This window comes from Crotalus tigris, unplaced genomic scaffold, assembly GCF_016545835.1.
Source record: "Crotalus tigris isolate CLP2741 ecotype Arizona unplaced genomic scaffold, ASM1654583v1 scf7180000018569.352800, whole genome shotgun sequence".
Lineage (NCBI taxonomy): Eukaryota > Metazoa > Chordata > Lepidosauria > Squamata > Viperidae > Crotalus > Crotalus tigris.
This window is the reverse complement of record NW_024097079.1, coordinates 237,822-264,249: the sequence shown is the minus strand read 5'-3', so window position 1 is coordinate 264,249 and position 26,428 is coordinate 237,822. Positions and strand designations below refer to the sequence as shown.

The following is a 26,428-nucleotide window of genomic DNA, read 5'->3' as shown; positions in this document are numbered from 1 at the left end:
TCAGAAATCATGAGTGCTCCATCACTGGAGATTTTTAAGAAAAGACTAGACAGTCACTTGTCTGAAATGGTATAGGTTCTCCTCAGTGGTGGGATTCAAATATGTGAACAACCAGTTCTCTTTGTGGATGCCACTTCCAGAAGTCCATTCTGGGCCTTGGCAACAAAAAGTTAGCTACTGGTTCTGCTGAACTGGTGTGAATTGGCTGAATCCCACCATTGATTCTCCTTCTTGAGCAGGGGACTGGACTAAAAGACCTCTAAGATTCCTTCCAGCTCTATTCTATTCTATTCTATTCTATTCTATTCTATTCTATTCTATTCTATTCTATTCTATTCTGATTTGAAAGAACAATTACCCAATATTTCTTCAGCCTAGTGTCCTCTATTTTGGTTAACTCATTTATTTATGGTCATCTGGTCTTTTTTAGACCTTACTACTCAATTGCTAATTTTATTTGATAAGCTGATAAAATGCCACCTGATTTGCAACTCTGTATAAGAAAAAAAAAGAGTGTGTCCTTTTTAGTTACACTGAAAAATCTAGTTCATAGAGAATATGAGCATGTGAAGATCCATACCTACCTTGTGACATAAGCCTCATTTCCTGAAATAAGAGAATTAATGTTAGTTTTCATTGCCATTTTTAAAACAACATTTATTGTATAATTTAAACAACGGTACAGCATACTTGGCAGAATCGCTCATTTTTGCTCATTCAGTGGTTTAGGCATATAATGGTTTTTACGTTGTGATAATCTCTTCTCCCTTCAGCCTTTGATCCTTCATAAACCCCACTCTGCATTTGTGGATCTGTTCCAGGACTTGAATTAATGAAGAAAGTATCTTCGTTATCAATTTGTTTTAATATAATAGCTAAATAGTTACTTGACATAATCCTGGTCCCAATAAGTTTGGGTAGCTGTTCAGTTCAAAAAATGAGCATGATTATAACTATGACTGTGCAATATATAAATCTGAATAATTTCCTTGAACTTGAAAGCCAGGAAAGCTCATTACATTAAGCCTTCGTGGCATGGATGGCACATACAAGAGAGATAGCTGGGTATCCCAGGTAATCTCAGTTCTAAGATAAAAATCCTCCTTCTAGGACACCAGACCTATTGTACTTTCCTTGAATAGCCAGTACAATCTAGGCCTCCAAGTGGCTTCCTTTAACATAGTTTTCCATGAAACTATGATTTTTCTCCTTTTGTCCTTTTAAACTATTATCATCTGAAAAATCAGAGTGAGATAGAAAAAACAAAAATAGACACAAACACACAAATGTTAGAATTTAGGTAGGTGCATGTTTATATATTTTTACATACCACTCCATGCAATTATTTTGAAAGAACAAACGTCCAAGATACTTATTAAGAATAAGTTAAGAATCCTTTTTTGCCTTTAAGAAAAGAAAAAAATGCATAGATAATTTTGTAAGACTTTTCCTGTTTCATAAACCCAGTTTTCATTTTTCTGCCGCGCAAATAAACCAGATTATTTTTGTCATTTAGGAATTGGTATTGTATGCTATTAATACATTTTCCTATGCAACAACTGTTCTGCAACAAACAGATATTTAAGAACTGGATAATTATCAAAGCTTGACAATAACATTCAATTCTGGACTTCCTTCTAACCCTCTAAGCCATGATGGATACGAATGACTAATTTTGCAAACAATAGAATTGAATATCAAAATGTGGATGCAGCATACACTTTGGAATCAAATATATTATGGAATATATTTTTTCATTTCAACTCTTAGGGAAAACAAAAAGTATCTTCTGTCATTAGGGACAGGTTGATGACGTTTATTATGTAGATTAAGTCACTCTAGTTCTTACCACAGTACCGTCTGGTCTGTTAACTAGAAATGTCATCTAGTACAAAAATATGAAATCAGGATTACAAACTTAGACTAGTTACTCAAAACAAAATCTGCCAGTAAGCAAAGAGTTGTCCTGGCTCCTGGTATATATCCAGTATTTATCCTATTTAGTACAGCTTTGATTGTTTCATCACTGTATTCCTATATTGTTACTTACTATTTTCAGAAGTACATTGCTATTTCCTTAGCTACCTTGTACTTGAGTGAAAAGCAAGGTATCAACCTATTGATTTATATGAACAATATGTCAAGCAGAAGCAGATTGCATATAGGCATGGACTCTTTGTGAAGCTCGCACTTCCCAATATTGAGTTGCAAGTAAATCCCATTAATTTCAGTTTGGATTCTTCCCAAATTAGGTGAATAGGGCTGCAGTTTTAATCTAATGAAATAAATTGACTCACCAAATTGATGCATGTGCAGTAAGCTTGATATAGTTTTTATAATTATATTAGCCCCTGAAATCTGTAATTAGCTAAGATAATCTATGGCCAGCCAGAATAAAATTCAGTCTGTGTAGCAAGTTAGATCTTCTGTTCTTTGGATTATTTTGTATCTCATTCTCCTAAACTAATTATAAAAATTATATTTCAGACCTGTATCAATCAGAGGAATTCAGCTACGTTATAAAATATTTCCTGTTTGCTGATGCCAATTTTATTTTTAATTTAAGCATGCTGCACCATCAGTCTTAGTCAATGTCCCCTAAAATGTCAGAAATCTGTTTGGAAATAATGACATGACAAGATTTGCACTTCAGATTTAAAACTGAATTTGTCTGAATTCTTGTGGTAAAATAGTGTAAAACACAAAAATACTAAGGAATGGAACCAGAGCAAGTGATTGGCTTGTTAGTTATATTTGGTCTCAAGTGCTCTGGCATTACTGTATAATTTATAGATGGGAGAAATTGCTTTTATAAACATTTTACTTTGAACATTTCACATTGTTTTTGACAAATGTTTAAATTAATAAAAGATATATGCAAAAATTGCTAATCAACCACAGCAAACATAGCTGAATGTTTAGTATGAAAAATTAGTATGAATGGGCTTAAAATATTTTGGAATATTTATATATTAGTATAATTACTTCAAATGCTGTGCTTGGCTGCCTACAAGCATATATGTGCTTTACTGGCAAGGACAGCAGAAGTGTAGTATAGTGGGTGCATACACATTTCACAGCAAGTACCTAAACTTTCTAGAGGATCTACCTGCTTTAAAGTTTCAAGGGGAGTTGTTTTGCTTGCACAAAATTTCTTTGAAATACACTTGTTTGCATAGACCTAAAAATTTCATGGGTCAGAAAATAAATGCAGGATAATGATTTTAGGATTAACCTTTCTTCATTCCTCTAATATTCAAAGTAGATCTTCTATTAGACATGTGATAAAGCCAAGATGGCACTCTCTATCACTTTATGTTTTCGTTCATTAACTTCATTTCCTACTAGATAACCTGCACCTTTATATCATAACTCTGGGTTGTACAAATGAAGATGTGTCAGTGTCTGGAGGCTGTTCAGATCTGGATATAGCCAAAAAGACTTTAACTCAATTCTGACAAGACTTGAGTTGTCAGTCCCCAGAATTGAGGATGTTATTCCTGAGGTAACATTTCCCCTTCAAAACTCAAATACAATTTGGGGGTCTTCTGGATTCACAGCTACAGCTTGAAGAATAGGCCTTTGCACAATTTTATTTTATGCACCAATTCACTTTTTCCGCAACTGGGAGGGCTCTAGAATACTTCCTCATACTTTATTCACTTCATAATTAGACCCCTGCAAGGCTCTGTACATGGGATTATTTTTAAAGAACACCCATAAGATCTGGATATCTGGGGAACCACTTAACTTCAATTGTTTTTGCCCACCTGATATATTCTACCAGAATTATATTTATGTTGATTGTGATTATGTTCCTGTTCCCTTCTATTAAATGTTGTTATCTATAGGACCGAGAAAGTGTGCCCTCTCTTATTGTGGTGCCTGCCCTCTGGAAGATCATCTTCCCTAGAAATATGGAGGGCATCCTCTTCCTTTTTCCAAAAAGCTCTTGAGATCTTTGACTTCAAGCCTGTATTATTTGTGGACCCTGGGATGTTTTTTTATTATGATGATAATAATTATTTGATTCTTAGAGTTGTTATTGTTTCTCATCTGTTCATAATCCAAATTGGTGGCTTAGTAAAGAGGAACACATGTAGAAAGACACTGAAATAAAAGATAAATAAGATAAATAAATCTTGGGGATTATATTTTAGTAGATTAATTTTATTTTTGCAATGAAAAGTATCAGTCCATCAGATCATTTCAGATAATAAACTGATTTTAGATGTATATGCTTCCTCTGTAAATTTAGTATATATCAATTTCTTCCATTCCTGCTCCTCAAGAACAGCTCCAAGGGAATATAATTCTGAAACAAACTGGGCTGATAATACTTTGTAAAAGGAAACCCAAAATGACGCATGACAAAGTTCACGGAACACACTACTCTATATTGCAGTTTGTTGGCATATTGTGGGAACCTAACTATCATAGTCTGTAAGATTAGTTAGAATGTCTTGGGTGAGAAGAGAAATGTCTTCAAGCAAAAACAAAGAAAGTCCAGTTGCAGTTTGAAAAGCACCATTGAGGCAACCATGACCTGGATGGTTGAGAATCTCCATAGAAATTAGTTGTGATTTATTCAATAAGACTTAAAGAAGCAACCTGTATCATTTTTATGCTTCCTATCTCCTAGTTCTCAAACTGTCCCAAAGAAGCAACCTGTATCATTTTTATGCTTCCTATCTCCTAGTTCTCAAACTTTCCCAAATGCTAGCTAATGCACTTCACTGGCATTTAAAGTTGGCAAACCTGAAATATTTTTAACAGTTTTTCTGGACTTAAGATGAAAACAAAGCTAAGTATTATACCAGGGCATGTGGTATCACTTCTGCTTTCATGGTTATTTCTGGAATGACTGAGATTGTCCCTCCTTATTTACATTTCCAAAGTAATTTATTCCAGGTAGAAACCAATAAATATTTCAAAACAAAACAGTTCAAATAACCTAACAATAAAACAGCAGAGTGTTAAAATTTGTACTTTATTAGATTAAAAAGTTAATTTACAGCCTGAATAATGAAATGAATACATGTAAAAGCCCCACAGCTGTCTCTGAAAGTACTAAAAGTTATAGACATTATTAATTTGTATATACATGCTATTTTCTTTCTGCAGTACATTACATTTAGAAATATTTTACAATACAAATCAAAACAACTATAATCCAATCAATTTAGATATACCAGTAAGTAAGGGGGTTGAAAATAAAATACAACACAATAAAATGAAATCATTAAAAAACTGAGCATCAGATTTAATCATAGATTTTTGTTGATATCCTCAGATATTTTCTGTAATTCCTGGTAAACCCCAGACCAAATGCTTATAGTCTATGGAAACTGAACCTGATGAGTGACAAAGCCTTTCGCTAATCTATACTGTTCCCTTTGAAAGAAAATAGATCAAGTAGATTTCAGAAATATGCAGCTTGATATAAAAAGTTTTAATGAAGAGACAATAATGCAATGAAATGTTTTTAATTTCATTTAAGATGTTTTATCATTCAGTGCACAATAGATTGTTTCAAGAGCCAATTCTGTGATATGCCAAGACAAATTTTGGATTTTTTATTTAAAAAAATTATCTTAGCTCATATTTCCTAAAAATATTGGACATAAAAATTCCAAAGGTTTAGGGATATTAGTCTTTAGGAAAAATGTGACACATTGTTCCTTTCATGCTACAACAATGTACGTATGTAGTTGTGTATGTGTAAAATGCATATATTTTCAGTTTTTGTTACATAGCATAGCTTGTTTTCATTATTATGTTCTGGAATTCTATACACTGTACAAAATATATGATATATTTTGCTAGTGTTGTAAAGGAATTATATGATCTGTTCAAAGTTCCATGCACAGAATTCTCAGAATGTCAATGCTGGGTTGGAAGATTAGACAGCAACAAAAAGGTATCTTTATCTCGTTGCTGCTCTCTAGTTGCTGTCTCGATTTTTGCAATCCAGATCTGCTAACGGTTCTGGAAAGCAGTTTTGCAACACTAATTTTTACAAACAGAAAAGAACAGTGCCCTTCTATTCAAAATATGCCATGACCATCATCATGGTTGGTTATGACAATGTTTAGAATGTTATAGCCAGAATATCAAATAAAATTTAAGTAGTGGAATTAGATTATTTTGGATCCTGGGCTTATTAATTTGATATGCCATTTTGCATGACTATGTTGGATTTCTCCAACTATGAAGGACATAAGGAGCACCCCACCCTATTCCACACCTTCCCTACTTTACTATTGCTTTTATCTAGAAAACCATATAATGAGACTAACCACATGCAAACTAATCTTTTCAAATTCACTTAAATCATGGTCTCATCATGTCTAGAATGATAATCTGGAGTTTGCTGTCCTGATGCTGAAAATAAGCATTATTTTGTTGCTGAAAAAAATAAAATGTAATAATAACAAGAAGGCAGATTTGCAATCATCTACTGTATATGCCTGCTCCTCAACATTCTGATTCTCTAATATTATTTTTTTTTAAAAAATAAAATGAAATAAAGAAGACTATGGCAAATAGTCACAGTCTAACAAATCACAACAATATGATTCCATATGACCAGTCTGTTTGCCACTGGCTGCTTTCTGGAAGGTCGCAGACAGGTAGGAATTCAATTGAAAATAAGTATTCCTGCCCATAACTGCAACTGGAGCATCCAGTTGGACAATCTTCAAACCATGAATAGAATTTTTCAGTGGAATTGTCTAGAGCAAGTTATTCCTTCATCATTAGGCTTCCCAACCAGACATTCCTCTGCCTTGTCTCTGGATTTAATTTCAGTTTATTTACCAACTCTACAGCTGCCCCAAAGTAAAATAGCAAAGAGATAGAGCTAAGTGTCATCCACATGTGGATGCAAATTATCCTCTAATGATTTTAAATGCCCTTGGTTTGCTAATTCAAAGTGGAGTTTATAAGTTTGTATATATAGAATGAATGGCATCAAAATTTAAAACCTCATATTTTGAAACACTATATGTGGGAAACAAGCTTTAAAATTGGATCCCATCTATTCTATATATATATAGTTTTAAAAGCATCTAGTTAGAATACAACGAGGTCCAGGCAGAAGAAAAACATCATGGCTTCAAAATCTAAGGGACTGGTTTGGACAAAACTCAGCAGCACTTTTTCGTGTGGCTGCTGATAAAAACAGGATCGCTAACATGATCGCCAACATCTGATAATGGATATGGCACAACAAGAAGAAGAAGAATCTTTGCTAGAAATCTATCTTTGTGTATGTACATTGATTCATTCTTGTGTATATCTTCTTTTACTGTAATTTTATGACAAACTAAAAATAAAGCTTCATCGGATCATGGGAAATGTCCAAATATCCATGTGGTACAGACTCCTACTAGGAAGGACTGTAATAGAGGCCGCCTTGCATGTCAAAAATTTTGAATGATGAAGAATTTGAGTTTATATACTAAATTGAACATGAATGACAATGTTGAAAAAATCCTTGTTCCTTTTCTACTTTTATCTTTAAAGTTTCTGATGATACAGATGCTAACTATAATGGATTACATAAACAAGTAATGGATCTTGTTTACTATTCTCTATATTACATTTCAACATAATTGTATATTATTTTATGTAGTGTAACAGGATAGTGATGTTTATTCTTGTAAAAGTGAGTAGCTTAGAGTAAAGCAAATTTGTACAAGCAAAGAAAAGACTGCACTCCAGATGTGAAATAATCTGTGGGATAGTAACTTTCTTCTTTTGAAAGGAGGAGAAATTGAGGAAATCTTAGTCTATTACTACAGTTAGAGGCAACCACTTTTCTCCTGGATAAAACACAAAGACAAAATGAAAAACCTAGGAATTGTAACTTCAATTTATGTAACATCTATATAGTTTGTACTATTGCCCACAAAGAAAATAACTTCCCAGGAATAATAAAGTATGGTCACATTTTTATTCCAGTCTCTGGGTTGCATTTGTTCATTGAAAAGGCAGCTATATATTATACAATATATTTATTATATTATTAAATTTATTATGATTATTATTTCTTTGTATATTAATGTCTTCTCTTCTGGAAGATTAAAGATGGTAGCGTAATAAAAAGTTGCCCTTTTCAAGCAGCCTAAATCTGCCCCCCACTCTCCACTTTTTATTAAGTGAATGCATAAACCATCTTTACTCAATCAAGGAGATTACCAATTCCACCAATTAACCAATCTAAAAGAAAATATTGCACCCAATCTGTTAGTATTTTAAAAGCTGTCAAAACAAGATATTGGTTATTAAGCAGTACAATTCCATACACATCTCTCAGAAGTCATTTTCAACTCCAACTTATGTGAGTATAAACCACAATCCAATGTTCACTAACTTGTGAATAAATATTACTGAATGCAACATACAGATTCATAAAACATGTTAATCCCAAACAAACTGCTTTATGGAATAATGTGTTGTTTCACTTAACCAACTACTTTCAACAAAACATGGTTGAACAAAACATGGTTTAGCATGCTGTATAAACTAGTTCAATAAATATCACAGATCTTACAGAACTTGTCAAACAGCATAATCCAATATTCCATGTGTATGTTACCATTTCTTTCAATAACTTCCCATATTTCAAAGCATAGTTGCATTATATACACATATTACAGACTCAAGTTTCAAAAAACACATTTGTTTACATGACATCTAATTGCATACTTCAGAGATACAGCGATACCAAATCCTCATTTCTAATGAATGCTCATCCCTCATCACAATTCTGTGGAACAGGAATAGATTTATAAGTACATTTCAATATTGTACATGGCATAATGTATTTCATATGAAAGGAAATTAAAAAAATTGCTCTGCTAATCTTCTTGCTTTTCACGCTTTCCGATTTTAAAAGTGGAATCCTGATAACTGCAAATTTGGAAAGAGGTAAATATATTTCATTTTCTATGTGAAAAACAAAGCTCTGCTTCTATACATGGCTAATCATTTTAAATAGAAAAAGAAAAAGCCGTTCATTTTCAAGTCAAGGACATTCATCACAAGTGGAGTCTATAGTCAAAAACGCATATTGTATTGTAATATGATTCTCTAAGACTCAAGCAGATATAACTGACAACATGTTGGCAGCCTAGGAAGCAATCTAGCACATCGGTTTTATTAAATCATTTCTGGCCAGGAGTCAATAAGACACAAAATTACTCAACAAATTAATTTCATCACATTGAGGGAGGGAGGGAGGGAGGAAGGAAGGAAGGAAGGAAGGAAGGAAGGAAGGAAGGAAGGAAGGAAGGAAGGAAGGAAGGAAGGAAGGAACTGCAGATATTCAAATAGATATTTGAAGCTAGATATTACCAGTAAGAAACAGATTCCATCATGTTGTGGTATACTAATGCAAACAGATAGCAGATCACACAAATGTCTGGCTCGAGGTCAGTGACCACCTCATCGTGGTTATCTGGGACATTAAGCTTGTTCTTGTATAGTTCTGTGTAGTTTTGCCACCTCTTCTTAATCTCTTCTGCCTCTGTTAGGACATTGCCGTTACGGTTCTTTATCATGCCCATCTTTGCATATCTCCAATTTTCTTGAAGAGATCTCTGATTCTCCCTATTCTATTGTTTTCTTCTATTTCTTTGCACTGTTCATTTCAGAGGGCATTCTTATCTCTTCTAGCTATTCTCTGGAATTTTGCATTCAATTGGGTGTATCTTTCTCCTTCTCCCTTGCCTTTCCCTTCCCTTCTTTCCTCAGCTATTTGCAAAGCTTCCACAGACAGCCATTTTGCTTTCTTGCATTTCTTTTTCTTTGGGATGGTTTTAGTTGCTATCTCTTGTACAATGTTGCGAACCCCCATCCATAGTTCTTCAAGCACTCTGTCTATCAGAGCTAATTCCTTAAATCTATTTGTCACCTCTATTGTATATTCATCAGGGATATGATTTAGTTCATACCTGAGTGGACTAGTGCTTTTCCCTACTTTCTTCAATTTAAGCCTAATTCTTGCAACAAGAAGCTCATGATCTAAGCCACTATCAGCTCCTGGTCTTGTTTTTACTGACTGTATAGAGCTTCTCCATCTTTGGTTACAGAGCACATAGTCAATCTGATTTCTGTGTTGACCGTCTGGTGATGTCCATGTGTAGAGCCGTCTCTTGGGTTGTTGGAAAAGAGAGTTTGCTATGACTATTGTATTCTCTTGACAAAATTCTATCAGCCTGTGCCCTGCTTTATTTTGTACTCCAAAGCCAAACTTGCCTGTTATTCCGGTTACCTTTTGGCTTCCTACTTTAGTATTCCAATCCCCCATGATGATAAGGACATCATTTTTTGTGTTAATTCTATAAGGTGCTGTAGGCTTTCTCCTGGGGAGGAAAGCTATGGCAAATCTAGACAGCATACTAAAAAGCAGAGACATCACCCTGCCAACAAAAGTGCATATAGTCAAGGCCATGGTTTTCCCAGTTGCAATGTATGGATGTGAAAGTTGGACCATAAGAAAGGCTGAACGCAAAAGAATTGAGGCCTTTGAACTATGGTGCTGGAGAAGACTCCTGCGAGTCCCTTGGACTGCAAGGCGTTCAAACCGGTCAGTCCTAGAAGAGATCAACCCCGACTGCTCTTTAGAAGGCCAGATCCTGAAGCTGAAACTCAAATACTCACTGGAGAAGAGCCTGATGCTGGGAAAGATTGAGGGCAATAGAAGAAGGGGACAACAGAGAATGAGGTGGCTTGATGGAGTCACTGAAGCAGTAGGCGTGAGCTTAAATGGACTCCAGAAGATGATAGAGGACAGGAAGACCTGGAGGACGTTGTCCATGGGGTCGCAATGGGTCAGACATGATTTCACAACTAACAACAACCTATTTGTTTTTGACAAAAGAATTTCCTCAAGTTTGTAGCAGGACTTTTCCCCTTCTCTCCAATAAACTGTAAATTATGAGATCTGTTGTACTGTTGATCTAGGTTTTTGATGATAGTAAAAGGAATTATTTTATTCCTCCATTTTTAGATCAAGCACAATACAGCAAAGAGGAATGTGATCTTGCTGAAAGATAAGGCAGACTAAAGATTTCTGAGAACTTTTTCACATACACACATGGTTTGACTCTCAAGTTACAGTGTTCAACTGGTAATTTTTTCATGAACTTGTGTACCATTTCTCGATTTCTATCTGAATTGGCTAGGTGGTCCACCACTGACACTTTCTCAAACTCTAAAAGGAAAAAGAATAGAATAGAATAGAATAGAATTATGCATAAAATATACATTTAACGCTTAAAAGCTACATTTAACCCCTTTCCATATTAATTAAGGAGTCTAGCCACAGCATCATAGCAATATTACAACAGAACAGAACAGAATAGAATCTGAAAGGGACCTTTGGTCTTCTAATCCAGCTCCCTGCTGAAGCAGGAGAACCTATACCATCTCAGAAAAGTGACTGTTTAGTCTCTTCCTAAAAATCTCCAGTGATGGAGCACCCACGATTTCTGAAGGGAAGCTGTTCCACTGGTTAATTGTCCTCACTGTTAGGAAGTTTCTCCTTAAATCCAGGTTGCTTCTCTCTTTCATCAGTTTCCAACTATTGTTTCTTGTCATGCCCTCTGGTGCTTTGGACAATAGTTTGACCCCCTCTTCTTTGTGACAGCCGCTCAAATACTGGAATACTGCTATCATGTCACCCCTATTTCTTCTTTTCTGTAGACTAGCCAAATCCAAGTCCTGCAGCCATTCTTCATACTAAGCAAACTTCCGAATTTACTTAATCTATTCCCTTCTTTCCTTTCCCATTTTTTAAAAAACTACATACAGACAAATACACAAATACTTTGGAAATTCAAGTGAAATGGGTGTGTATGGGAAGAAACAAATGAGTCTGAGAACAAAGTTGTTCTGTTGTCTATAAAACTATCAACAATTATATATATATAAAAGAATATGTGCATGTTTACAAGTGAAATATGAAGAAAACAATGTTTTCTGCAAAACTGCAAAGAATTACATCCACCCAATCATTGGGAGTTTCTAATCCAGAACTGCCAGCTGGCCTAGAAACCAAATACCCTGCAGACCTTAGGCCAAGATTCCAGCACTCAACTGCATCCAGGGGAAAAGACTCAACACTTTCAGCTAAATAATGAATGAAGCCACGTTCACCATACCCCTAATTCTAATTTCATCAATATGACATTTTACAAAAAGGTTTGTGCCTGTCTTGAAGGGATCAGTTTGAAATGTATTCCAACAGGAATGTCCCACAAGGAATCAAGAAAGTTAAGATGGTGGTCATATCCATCATGATGCACATTAAAAAGGTATGACTTTGATTTCATGGATGTGGTCACCATCTTAACTTTTTCAATTCCCTTTTGGCAGAGACCCCATTTAACAAGTACTTTAAAGTTTCTGGTTTCAATTGTTTTCACTTCCCTGGGCTGGCTTTTTTTCCTTCTTCCTAGCATTTTTTGGATCAACCAAATATTGATCCATTGGTTGTGACTGGAATTAACTGACCTGCTTGCTGCCAAAGCCTAATGTCATGGACTGAGAGAGAGTGACTGGCTCCAAATAACCCAGCTAAAGTGGGACTAGAAGTCACAGTCTCCTGGTTTCTACTCTGGTGTCATAACCATTAGACCAGGGATAGGCAACCTTGGCTCTTTTATGACTCGTGGACTTCAACTCCCAGAATTCCTGAGTCAGCTATGCTAATTCTGGGAGTTGAAGTCCACGAGTCACAAAAGAGCCGAGGCTGCCTACCCCTGCACTAGACCAAACTAGCTCTCTTTTTGTGCTGACTTTGTGTCAAGCAAAATCAACACTATTTAAGGAATTTCTGGCATTATCAGGAAAAATTCATTTGTTCAATTTTTTATTATTATCACAAACAGGTCTAGTGGATGGTGGAGCTGAAAACATATCTTTTTAAATATTCATATGCCTAATACCTACACTGACTTTTATTGTAAAATAATCTGCTGAAAGTTCACATACTTGGGTCTAATAGGAATGGTGAATATATTGCATTCAGTTTTGATCAATTCATAATTTTTGAATCATAAGTTAATCCTGTCTAATTTAAAAGAAAAAAGTCTGAACAAAATTTTATATACATGTTCCTATGGACTTCTTTATATATACTGTTTTGTGCTCAATATGCTTTTTAGACATATTTTTAGATGCAGAATGTAATTGTTTTATTGAATATAGGTTTTACTCTTCTTTTTTGAATACGTGTTTGCCCTTTTTTGGAAGGGAAGCAATGTAAAAATAACACACTCAATAATAACACTAATAATCACATGGTTGGCTGACAAAAGAAGCAGGTATTTGAAGGTGTGAAATATTTATACACCATACTTGTTTAAGAAGACTTATTATGTTAAAAATAGACATTACAGTTTTTTACTTGCTCATGAGATATATTTCTAACATTCTGTTAGAATGATGCTGCTTTTTCCAAATAGCTGAAAGCAGTCTGCTTGAAACAAAATTAGCTCTGCAGTACAGTAGCTTTGAATCTATGTATGTATTGCATAAAGAGGAGCTCAGCATAAAAGAAAGGTCAAGTTGTAGCATGGTTATAATGGGTTCTGGAAAAAGAAATAAAAGCATCTCTTGATATTCTAAAACAAACAAAAGAGATACGACACTGCACCCACATCCCAATGTTGGCATGGGTTTCAGCAAGCAGTTGTAAGTCCACAAATATAAGCCTCTTCCATCAGTGAATATGGAAAGCTTCATTTCCCAATTAAAGACCAAATTAAGTGGGGGGGGAGAGAAGGAATCCATGGGGAAAAAATAAAAAATGGAGCTGAAAAAGTCAAAACTACAAGTACATGAAAGGAATTACATGATGTAGTAAAATGATATACTTGGTTTTAAAAGTATGCTTATTTTTAAAAGTATTGCATGTGTACACATGGAACTCCTTGTTACTGCAAACATCCTATTGTGCTGATAAATTTCACCAGGTCAAGAATAATGAAACTTTATTTATTATTCTTGCTGTCAAACCCACATGGCTTATAGATTAAGGAAGCAAAAATGACAGATTGTCAATAAGGTATCTTTAAAGTTAGTCTGTAGTAAATGCAGAATCTTTAAAATTTAAGGGGATTAGAGAATTATTATGAATTAATTAAGACAGCATATCTTTGAAACACCCTTTTCCACCTATCTCAGTAGCTGGATTGAGTTGACATTTCTGAGATAAAATTAAAATGCTTCACTCCGGTTTTTCCACACTGGACTATTGGATTACCCGGTCTACTTTATACTTTAGAAACATTATTTTTTAAAAAAAGTGGAACACACCTGTTTTATAAAGACAGGTTTAATGCTCTTCTTAAAAAGTGCTTGGCCTGTATTTAACAAATAGAACAGATAGATTCTGCTGGCAATGCACTGCTGCTTGTGTAATTAATACATTACAGATTTTCTGCAATTATGTTGGCAAGGAGGACTGCCATTTTTCCTACTCCTGCACTTATTTGCAAACTCCACAAGCCTCTTCCAAGTGATGATGGTCAAAGCCACTTGCTTCCAGCACTGCATTCCCTTATAGCCCTATTCCTGTAGTTAGTAATGATTCTTGATTGATATCCTTCCAGGTTCAGCGTGCATCCCTCCTCTGTACCTCTTAATCTGATTGAGAGGGAAGATTCCAAGGAGATCCACAAAGTTGGGCAGGCAGCACCCCCAGTGCTTCTTAAGAACTGCCTTCTACATCTACAATAGGTCAGCCAAACATTTTTTAGATATGGATGTAATGCAGCTTCATAACACATTTTTTCTGACTTGTATTTAAAAAATTTATTTTTTTATTTTTTTAAATTAAAGATTAAAACTTAAAATTAAAAAAATAAATTTAAAAAATTTAAAAATAAATAATAAAAAAATAAAAAATAAAAATAAATCTAGCACTAGTTTCAGAAGAGTATTAGACCAATGTAAACATCAGGATCTCCCCAGCCTCAATTCTATTGCACATAGTGATCAATATTGACCAAAAAGGACCAACAGAATTACCCCAGCAGTTGGTGATATACATAGCACTATTAGTTTAGTATTTATTAAATTATTTTCATAGAATAAATGTTTGAGGGTCAATGAACAATCTGAAATTGAAGAGGCTGATGACCTGATGAGTCTGGGGACCCCTGCTATAGAAAATTAAACAAGGTTATGTGTTCAAGAAGTCCAAAAAATAATCTGTAGTTAGTAAAAGATTGGGGCTTTTTTTGTTTTTTAATGTGTGGCTTCCTGTCATGCAGAATAGCTAGCTGCTAGAACTTTCAAGTAGAGTGAAAAATACAAATAAAGAAGGCTCAAAACTTAAACATACAGCATTGAAGGTTCTTGACAGGAAATAAAACAACAAAGGGCAGAAGGTTAAAGGTTTCTTGCCATAGCAAAGAATACAGGTTGTTTAGGGAGTAGACACACAGGCACATAGATGCATAGATACAGATATAGATACAGAAATATGTGTTAAAGCTTTAGAAAGAGAGAGATAAGATTAAACTCCAAAGGCTTAAGGAAAACTAGCATTTTAATATAGACAGACGTATCACAATTCCTTGCAATGCTAGCTGGCTTGCGCTGTTGACATAAGGAGTTCTCCAAGACAACAAAGGGATATCAAGTGAAAAAGGGGACAGAGACAGCCTAAAGGAAGAAAATCTTTTTTCTTTCTTAATCTTTCTCTTGCTAGGATTGCTGGTTCAGGAATATCCAACCAAAGTGTTTGACTTGTTTCATGGCTCTTTTTTCTTGATATAAACAAAGGTAGCCAAATCATAGTCTTGGAAGCAGAATAGGACTTGCTGCGGCCAACTCACCACCGCTAACTCCCTGTGGGACAACTCACCGCAGGACAATTGAACAATCCAAATTAATTATTTAAAATAAATAAAACATATTTTAATTTTTGTCACTCACATTTTATTTTGTGCCTCCTTTTGCATCCTTTCTTTAATGATTCTATTCCACCATTTCTTTGATATTAGTGTAATTCTTGTCCCTTGGTGAGCTGGCTGTGGCTAGTTGTCCTATAGCAAGTTTGGCTGCAGCTAATTGGCTGTGGCAAGTTGGCCATGTTGAGTCGGCCGTGGTGAGTTGGCTGTGGCAAATTCTCAATATTTTCTTCACCAAGAAAGTCATGATAAGTGAACTGCCAGATCTGTCATTGTTTTACCAAAAGGCTACAACAGGGAATGGTAATAGGAAAACACTAAAATGCATAAATGTTCATAATTATGATCCTATTTGGGAAGCTCAGTCGTGGAATCACCTTCTTTATTCTCTCAATTCCCCATTATTGCCCGAAATTGTTGACAATAGGGTCATTAGGTGGGATTCATTTTTCTACCAGGATATTTTCCAAGTCTCCTAGACCTTCTTGCCAATTTTCTCCTAGCTTACAAAATGCCAACTTTCATTATAAAAATTCTGCTTGTTGTAACAGTGTTTCTAGGGTAAAATGCCACACAAAAGTTGAGCCATATTTAGGGAGAGAAAAGCAAAATAGCAAATCATTAATAGCTCACCTCAGAGTCTACAGACTTAGAACAACTTGACATGTGGCTAAATCTACCGATCCTTCCCTAGCCGTGCCTCATTAAACATAAATGAGTATAATTTCTCCTCCTCAATTGGAGAAAAAATAAATAAAGCCAAGGATTGAAGTATCACTCACCAGTATCATTCTTCAGGGAAAATAGGGCTTAGCAATCAGCATAGTGCAATTAATACCACCATATTTTTCTTCCAACTCCAGGACAGGAAGATAGCATGTACATGCAGTTATGAGGCAAATGGGAAGCCACCAAATGAATGAATTGAATGAATGAATAAGAATGTATACAGTAGGTATTTATGCCCGGCTAGAAAGCCATCAATTAGTGATCTTTGAAAGTGAATTCTATTAAGCAGAATGTTGTAGTTAATGCTATAAATGCATCTTTCAATTTTACAACTTCATACAATAATTGAATGAAAATCTATTTTCAGACAATTAAACCTATAAATAACAAATATAATGATGAACATTATGAAAGAAAACATTGGGGACTCATAGATAGTCCTAAGGTCTTTTTATTGAACAAGAAGAGTAAAAATAATCTATGATATTCATTCCACAAAGTATCAGTACTCCATGAACATGATTCAAAACAAGATTAAAGAAGTCTCATTGTACTTAACATTGATGGCATCCTAGAAACATCAACAGAGAACTCCTAGCTCCATGGCAAAAATTTCAAAATTTCAAAATATCATTCTGTTCTTTATTTTTTGGAGTCTTTATGATTATATCTCCTCTATACCTTCTGAATTAATCTCAGCTCATGTTTCAACCCATTCATCATGTTTGTTAAATGTTAGACACTCTTGCTATCCTGCTTTTCCGTTTTTTCCTATTGAATATATAAACTGCATCTCAAAATTTCTAAGGATAAAGATTTTAATTAAAACTCAGCCCTTGAATGAAGTTTTAGAGAAATACATACATCCATTCACATGCTCTCTCTTCTGTTAGAAAAATCAATATTATACAAAACTCAGAAAAGTTAAAAATAGGAAACAAAACAAACTAAAAGCAGTGTGTGTGTGTGTGTGTGTGTGTGTGTGTGAGAGAGAGAGAGAGAGAGAGAGAGAGAGAAAGAGAATCCGGTTATTATAACATTTGCTGTATCTTTCTATTTTTGTAAACCATCCTTGCTTCCACCACATTCAAGCAACATTTTGTACAGTTTTTAGGGACCCTAAAAATTTGTAGACAGATTGAATAAATCTAGTTTCAATATTTCAATATTTTCTAGTAGGTTAGATTTTACACCTTCTTTGATATAAAAAAGCATCTCCACATTTTGTTCCCTGTCCTTTCTATAAAATTTATATGGTGTAATAACCATATCTCATTAATGTAATTTTTTCCTTCTATTTTTGCACCTACCATACCGTATATATGTTTTAATTCAAAACTATACACTGAATCAATTAAACCATTTAGCCATAAGGTCAGTAATAAAATAGAGATAAAAATAAATATAAAAATTCATTGAATGACATTCAATGAATGAATGAATGAAACGAAACACACTAAATCCTCCATCTTGGTTTAGAAATTTCTAGCATAGCATAAAAACCCAAAATCTTTTTTCAGAGACTCCCCGCCTTTATATTTCCAATATTGATATTATTCATTATAGCAAATATTTTTTAAAAAACTATAAACGTTCAAAGAAGAAATCTATAAGTGTAATCTTTAAGATTCATCTTAAAAGCTGCCATATCACTTTTGTAAGTCATATATATGCAATCTGGTTCCACTTCAATTTATATAGAATCTGTCTTTCTTAAATCTGTCAGTTTGCTACCCAGAGAGCTAAACTTGACTCCCAAAACTGGCTGGCTACACTTTCTATTTTGATTGGTACCAACATGGACCACAACCATTGTTTTTACCTTCAGTATTATCCAACTATGATTTTGACAACCTCTATACCAGGCAGTCAAGTCATAAAAAGTCTACACATAAATCACATACCTATTTACTTGTGTTCCTAATTATTTATTTATAATATTTATTGGCCATCATCTTAGCACAGGATAACTCTATTATTATGCAATCAAAAGTCTACAACATCTTACTATTTAATCTGTAGAGGTGGGGAGGTGGGGCAGTATGATAACTTGCTTACAAATCTTGTTTGCTGTCCTGTTTTTAACTTTAGTCATGAGTTCTCAACTCATGTCCTTGAACTCTTTTTAAGGAGAACTGGGACTTGTAGACTCCCAGATCTTCAAGGTGTCTTCCATTGTAAAGATTCCTTTACAATGTACTTTTACCAACTCAACTATATCTTTAGAGAAAAATGAAGAAAACTGCATTTTTTCTTGCAAATGGCAATAGCACCTAGACTTATGTACTGCTTCATGGTGCTTAACAGCCCTCTTTAAGCGGTTTACAGAGTCAATATATTGCCCTCAACAATCTGGGTCCTTGTTTTACCGATGGATGAAGGGATGGAAGGCTGAATCACCGTTGAACCAGTGAGGATTGAACTGCTGACAGTAGGCAGAATTAGCCTGCAATACTGCATTCTAACCACTGCACCACGTTTCCTAGACCACGGGTCGGCAACCTGTGGCTCCGGAGCCGCATGCGGCTCTTTGAGCCTTTCCCTGTGGCTCCCAGCCTCCTCTGCCTTTGCAGAGAGAGACAGAGACAGAGAGAGGCAATTGTGCTTCTCTCTCTCTCTCTCTCTCTCTCTCTCTCTCTGTGTATGTGTAAAAAAGAGAGTGCACTCACAGTGTTCTCCGAGGAGCTGAAAAGCTTACTGGGTGGGGTGGAGCTCCTCCCTTTGCTGCGTCTCTGCAGGAAGCAGGAAGCACAGGAGAGAGCTAGCTAGCCCAGCTAGTCTGACTCAGGAATTCTGGGAGTTGAAGTCCATGAGTCATAAAAGAGACGAGGTTGCCTACCCCTGAGCTTGTTGGACAACAGCTTGAACCTTGCCAGGTGAGCAGCAGATAGGAGAGGGGGGGAGAGAAAGAGAGAGAGAAGGAGAGAGGGAGGGAGGGGGAGAGAGAGAGAGAGAGAGAGAGAGAGGAAAGAGAGAAAAAGAAAGAGAGTGGGGGAAGAGGAGTGGCAGACCAAGGGCAGAAAGAGAGGGAGGGAGAAAGAGACAGAGAGAGAGAGAGAGAGAGACCCTTTTGACATCTAAAATGAAGATAACACTGCATATATCCTTTTTTTAACCTCTCTCTCTCTCTCTCTCTCTGTGTGTGTATATGTGTGTGTGTGTGTACACACACACACACACACACACACACACACACACACACACTATAATAAAGGTAAAAAAGGATATATGCAGTGTTATCTTCATTTTAGATATCAAAAGGGTTTTGCAGCTCCCGGTGTTTTGTTTTTGGTGGGAAACGGGTCCAAGTGGCTCTTTGAGTGTTTTGGGTTGCCTACCCCTGTCCTAGACAAGGTTTTTTGGCCATCTATTCTAGGGATAAAGACCATAGTGTTTTTCAAAATAGAGCATAGTCCTTAGTGTGAGCCTAGCACACACTTCTAGTCCAACCCCCCTACTCAAGCAGAAGAACCTATACCGTCTCAGATAGGTGAATGTCTAGTCTCTTCTTAAAAATCTCCAGTGATGGAGCACCCACGATTTCTGTGGATAAGCTGTTCCATTGATTGATTGTCCTTACTGTCAAGAAGTTTCTCCTTAATTCCAGGTCATTCTGATATCTAGATAGCTTTTACAATCTCTGAATTAAATAGACATTTTCCTTCCCTTCCCATTAAGGTATTTTATATAACTAAAGATGAAAACTTTTTGAATTTTCTCTTTTTTGCAACAGCTATCAGTTCACAATTTGCTATACAGTTGCACTCTATTTGATTTACAAAAGGAAAAAGATGGAATAAAAATGTTTGTGAGCAGGTTTTGTAGTTGTTTAATGAAGCCTATTCTCTTAAAATAAATTCTGTACAAAGCAACAGAAGACAAGTCTTTTTATTACTGATATGTTTTGCAATTAACCTACTGCCATAAAAATGAGAAATGATACAATGGAACAAAGCAAGCAATAAAATATGACGTATGAAAGATTAATCTTATGTGTCAAGAAAAAACTTTAATTTCAGTGTTTCTGAACATTGGAAACATATTTCACTGATATTGTTGAAGGAAAGATTTATGTTAAGATATATTAATACATAAATAATTCAAAATAAAGTTTAAATACCAGCTAAAAGAAATAGAATCAATCCTGTCATAGATGTCTAAGAACTTAAATGAATTTCAATTTCAAGACAATTTCAATTCATTTAAGGTAAATGTTGTTGTTGTTGTTGTTAATTGCGAAGTTGTGTCCGACCCATCATGACCCCATGGACAACGTTCCTCCAGGTCTTCCTGTCCTCCACCATCTTCTGGAGTCCATTTAAGTTCACACCTACTGCTTCAGTGACTCCATCCAGCCATCTCATTCTCTGTCGTCCCCTTCTTCTATTGCCCTCAATCTTTCCCAGCATCAGGCCCCTCTCCAGTGAGTCCTTCCTTCTCATTAGGTAGCCAAAGTATTTGAGTTTCAACTTCAGGATCTGGCCTTACAAAGAGCAGTCAGGGTTGATTTCCTCTAGGACTGACCGGTTTGATTGTTTTGCAGTCCAGGGGACTCATAGGAGTCTTCTCCAGCACCATAGTTCAAAGGCCTCAATTCTTTTGCGCTCAGCCTTTCTTATGGTCCAACTTTCACAGCCATACATTGCAACTGGGAAAACCATGGCCTGTACTATACGTACTTTTGTTGGCAGGGTGATGTCTCTGCTTTTTAGTATGCTATTTAGATTTGCCATAGCTTTCCTCCCCAGGAGCAAGCGTCTTTTAATTTCTTGGCTGCATCTGAGGTGATTTTTGAGCCCAGAAAAATAAAATCTGTCACTACCTCCATTTCTCCCCCATCTATTTGCCAGGAATTGAGAGGGCCGGATGCCATGATTTTGGTTTTCTTAATGTTGAGTTTCAAGCCAACTTTTGCACTCTCCTTCTTCACCCGCATTAAGAGGCTCTTTAGTTCCTCTTCACTTTCTGCCATTAGAGTGGTATCATCTGCATATCTTAGTTTGTTGATGTTTCTCCCGGCAATCTTAATTCCAACTTTTGATTCATTTAGCCCTGCCTTTCTCATGATGTGCTCTGCATATAAGTTAAATAGGCAGGGCGACAATATACAGCCTTGCTGGATTCCTTTTCGAATTTTGAACCAATCAGTGGTTCCGTGTCCAGTTCTCACTGTTGCTTCTTGACCCGCATATAGGTTTCTCAAGAGACAAATGAGATGGTCTGCTACTCCCATTTCTTTAAGAACTTGCCACAATTTGTTGTGATCCACACAATCAAAGGCTTTTGCATAGTCAATGAAGCAGAAGTAGATGTTTTTCTGGAACTCACTAGCTTTCTCCATGATCCAGCGTATGTTGGCAATTTGATCTCTAATTCCTCTGCCTCTTCGAAATCCTGCCTGCACTTCTGGTAGTTCTCAATCCACATACTGCTGGAGTCTAGCTTGTAGGATTTTAAGCATAATTTTACTAGCATGTGAAATGAGTGCAATGGTGCGATAGTTTGAACATTCTTTGGCATTGCCTTTCTTTGGAATTGGAATGTAAACTGACCTTTTCCAATCCTGTGGCCACTGTTGAGTTTTCCAAATTTGCTGGCAAATTGAGTGTAGCACTTTTACTGCATCGTCTTTTAAGATTTTGAATAGCTCAGCTGGAATACTGTCACCTCCACTAGCTTTGTTGTTGCTCAGATTTTCTAAGGCCCATTTCACTTCACATTCTAGGATGTCTGGTTCGAGGTCAGTGACCATCTCATTGTGGTTATCTGGGATGTTAAGCTCATTCTTGTATAGTTCTTCTGTGTAGTTTTGCCATCTCTTCTTAATCTCTTCTGCCTCTGTTAGGTCTCTGCCATTTTGGTCCTTTATCATGCCCATCTTTGCATGAAATGTTCCCTTCATATCTCCAATTTTCTTGAAGAGATCTCTGGTCCTCCCTATTCTGTTGTTTTCTTCTATTTCTTTGCACTGTTCATTTAAGAAGGCATTCTTATCTCTTCTAGCTATTCTCTGGAATTCTGCATTCAATTGGGTGTATCTTTCTCTTTCTCCTTTGCCTTTCGCTTCCCTTCTTTCCTCAGCTATTTGCAAAGCTTCCTCAGACAGCCATTTTGCTTTCTTGCATTTCTTTTTCTTTGGGATGGTTTTAGTTGCTACCTCTTGTACAATGTTGTGAACTTCCATCCATAGTTCTTCAGGTACTCTGTCTATCAGATCTAATTCCTTAAATCTATTTGTCACCTCTACTGTATATTCATCAGGGATATGATTTAGTTCATACCTGAGTGGCCTAGTGCTTTTCCCTACTTTTTTCAATTTAAGCCTAAATTTTGCAACGAGAAGCTCATGATCTGAGCCACAGTCAGCTCCTAGTCTTGTTTTTACTGACTGTATAGAGCTTCTCCATCTTTGGCTGCAGAGCACATAGTCAATCTGATTTCTATGTTGACCATCTGGTGATGTCCATGTGTAGAGCCGTCTCTTGGATTGTTGGAAAAGAGTGTTTGTTATGACCATCGTATTCTCTTGACAAAATTCTATCAGCCTGTGCCCTGCTTCATTTTGTACTCCAAGGCCAAACTTGCCTGTTATTCCGGTTATCTTTTGGCTTCCTACCTTAGCATTCCAATCCCCCATGATGATAAGGACATCATTTTTTGGTGTTAATTCTATAAGGTGCTGGAGGGCTTCATAGAACTGGTCAATTTCATCCTCTTCAGCACCAGTGGTTGGGGCATAGATTTGGACTATTGTGATATTGAATGGTTTGCCTTGGATTCGAATTGAGATCATTCTGTCATTTTGGGGATTGTATCCTAGTATTGCTTTTCCTATTCTTTTATTGACTACGAAGGCTACTCCATTTCTTCTGAGGGATTCTAGCCCACAGTAGTATACCTGATGGTCATCTGAGTTAAATTCACCCATTCCTGTCCATTTTAGTTCACTGATTCCTAAGATGTCGATGTTCAGTCTTGTCATCTCTTTTTTGACTATGTCTAGCTTGCCTTGATTCATGGATCTTACATTCCAGGTTCCTATAGAGAAAAAATCTTTACAGCATCGGACTTTCCTTTCACCACCAGATATATCCACAGCTGAGCGTCCTTTCGGCTTTGGCCCAGTCGCTTCATTCTTTCTGGCGCTACTAGTACTAGCCTTCTGCTCTTCCCCAGTAGCATATTGGACACCTTCCGACCTGAGGGGCTCATCTTCCAGCATCATATCTTTTTGCCTTTTAGTACAGTCCATGGGGTTTTCATGGCAAAGATACTGGAGTGGTTTGCCATTTCCTTCTCCAATGGATCACATTTTGTCAGAACTCTCTGCTATAACCTGTCCGTCTTGGGTGGCCCTGCACAGCATAGCTTATAGCTTCATTGAGTTATGCAAGCCCCTTCGCCACAACAAGGCAGTAATCCATAAAGGGGTTAAGGTAAATACATATTATCAAAATCTGTATATAAATTTTGTTAATATATAAATATCTGTAAATTTATTTAGCATTCTATTCTCACAGTTCACTATGACTTGCAAAGCACCAAATAGTAATACCGATGTATATTTGAATAAACTACAGAATGTTTTCTTTACCAGATTCTTAAGGTTAGCTTCATAAGCAGGCAAGATATTTGCAAGAGCCAAGGCAAAAGAAAGATAGCAGTGTTTTCTTTTCATCTTTTCTTTAAAGTTCTACAAGTTTTAATACTAATTATAAACTCAGAAGTTCCCTCAGTTATCTTTACAATATATTTTGATTCAGTTTCCAGCATAAAAAAAAATCAGCACAATCCAACCTTTCTAGATGTTGCTGCATGGAACCAGCCATGTTAAATGGTCTTTCTCTTCTCTTTATTTGCCCAACTGCTGACCCCAGCATAGATGTTTATACCATACATTAAGGATTATTGCTGTGATCTATTTAAATCCTTTCATATATTTTTTTTATTAATCTCATATCTTTATTTTTAAAAGTCATTCAAAAGTATTCCATGTCTAAATTTGTCCTATTGTGTAATGCCTATGTGTATGGGAGGCATCCTTGCTTAAATTTATTATGGATATACTGTCAGTTTTGCCATTGCTGCATTCTTCTTTTTTGGTCACACAACATGGTATCATCAGCAAAATTCTTTTTTTCTATTGTTGTGCCAGATTTGTTCTTTTAGCTGTCATGATATATCTTAGTAAACGGTGGTTTTTTAAAAAATTGTGTTTTCTGGAATTATACCTAATAACAATATTTTTGGATTTAATTCAAATTTTATTTTTAGGATTTTTGAATATTTTGATGTATTACTTTTCAGTACTTTTGAAGGTGTTTTTTACATAGCTATCATATATGACAAAATATTCCTTCTTTATTATGGCATTTCCAATATTGTACAATTTATCCATCTTGGTAATTATTGATAGATATACCACCAGTAAAATATTTTATACTATTTTTTCCATAGATTATAACTATAAATTAGTTAACTACTAAATATTACTGATTTTTTTCCAAAGCTCTTCCTACTGTTGTATTGTGATTATTCCTATGAAGTTTTGCATTCACTTTGTTATAGTTTTATATGTTCCACATCTGTGTCATATTTTAATAACAATTTATATTTCTGTATTATAGGCAAGCATAAGTGCTTCAGATGAATGACAGCTTCCATCTTCCCAATCCAACTGTCTACATGAGATCACTGTCATTTGAGCCACAATCAATTACATATATAGCTAGGCCCCCAACAGCAAACAATTGTGCTGATCAGCATGAACACCATCTCATCACTTGAAACAGGGAGGTGAAGATGGGGGAGGCTATTCATTATCTCATTATTGGAGAAGGTTTATGCAATTCTGGAAACTGACTGGCAAGCAAAACACCAAAAAATATTGCAGCCTAATCATCATTTATTTTAAGCCTTGTTTATCTTCCCTATTTTTAGTGACCATTTCTTTTTATGAATTACATCATTTTCTACCTAAATAGGATTTATCACATTTCTTTTGAATAAGAAATTGGATACCTTAATTTTAATTAGGTTCTTAGTACTTAACCTTTAGTTCTGTTGCTGCTAACTTTTTAATGTATAAAAGACTTTAGCCTTATAACTGTTAAGGGATGGAGAGTATAGCTGTGGGTATTTTATGTATTTAATCATTTGAATTATGATTATACAGTACTGTATTTGATTGACATTATGAGTCTACTTTACTATTATTTATCCTTATGCTCCCTATCAATTTGGATATCACAACAGAAAAGCAGCACTGAAAAAATAAGGATGTGTGAGGTTAGCATTAGCTTTAGCATCATGTTACACTCCTTGCGGGGAACACACTAAGCCAGGATGTTTCAATTAGATGTTAATGTTTCACTGTGTTGCATAAAGAAGTATTTAGATTTGTCAGTCCTGAGTCCACTGAATTCAGTGGATGACCTAGAATCAAAAATACCATGTTTTTATAACAAGCAACAGAGAGAGTTTTGCAGTGTTTTCTTTTTCATAGGCCAAAATATTCCAATAACCCGTCTACTTTTGGCATTGTATACTCTTCCACACATAAATGGGTAATAGTTATCATTTAATGCTTAACTTCAGCCAATCAAATGTCTTTGAATAGTTATGATTGTTTTGTATGATAATTAGTATATAAAGTACTATATAAAATATATTCTTCTATCCTGCTGGTATTTCAAAGAACCCTGAAGACATGCTTTTTTCCCCTGAAGACATGCTTTTCGCAAGGATGATTGAGAGCCCTGTTCTTCTTT

General features: G+C 35.6%; 1 protein-coding gene across 4 annotated transcripts in view; it reads right to left on the bottom strand.

Moving 5' to 3' along the window:
* LOC120313102 (glypican-5-like) overlaps positions 1–26,428 on the bottom strand; it is a 144,280-nt gene that overhangs the window by 51,649 nt on the left and 66,203 nt on the right. The gene's annotated exons all lie outside the window — the stretch shown is intronic.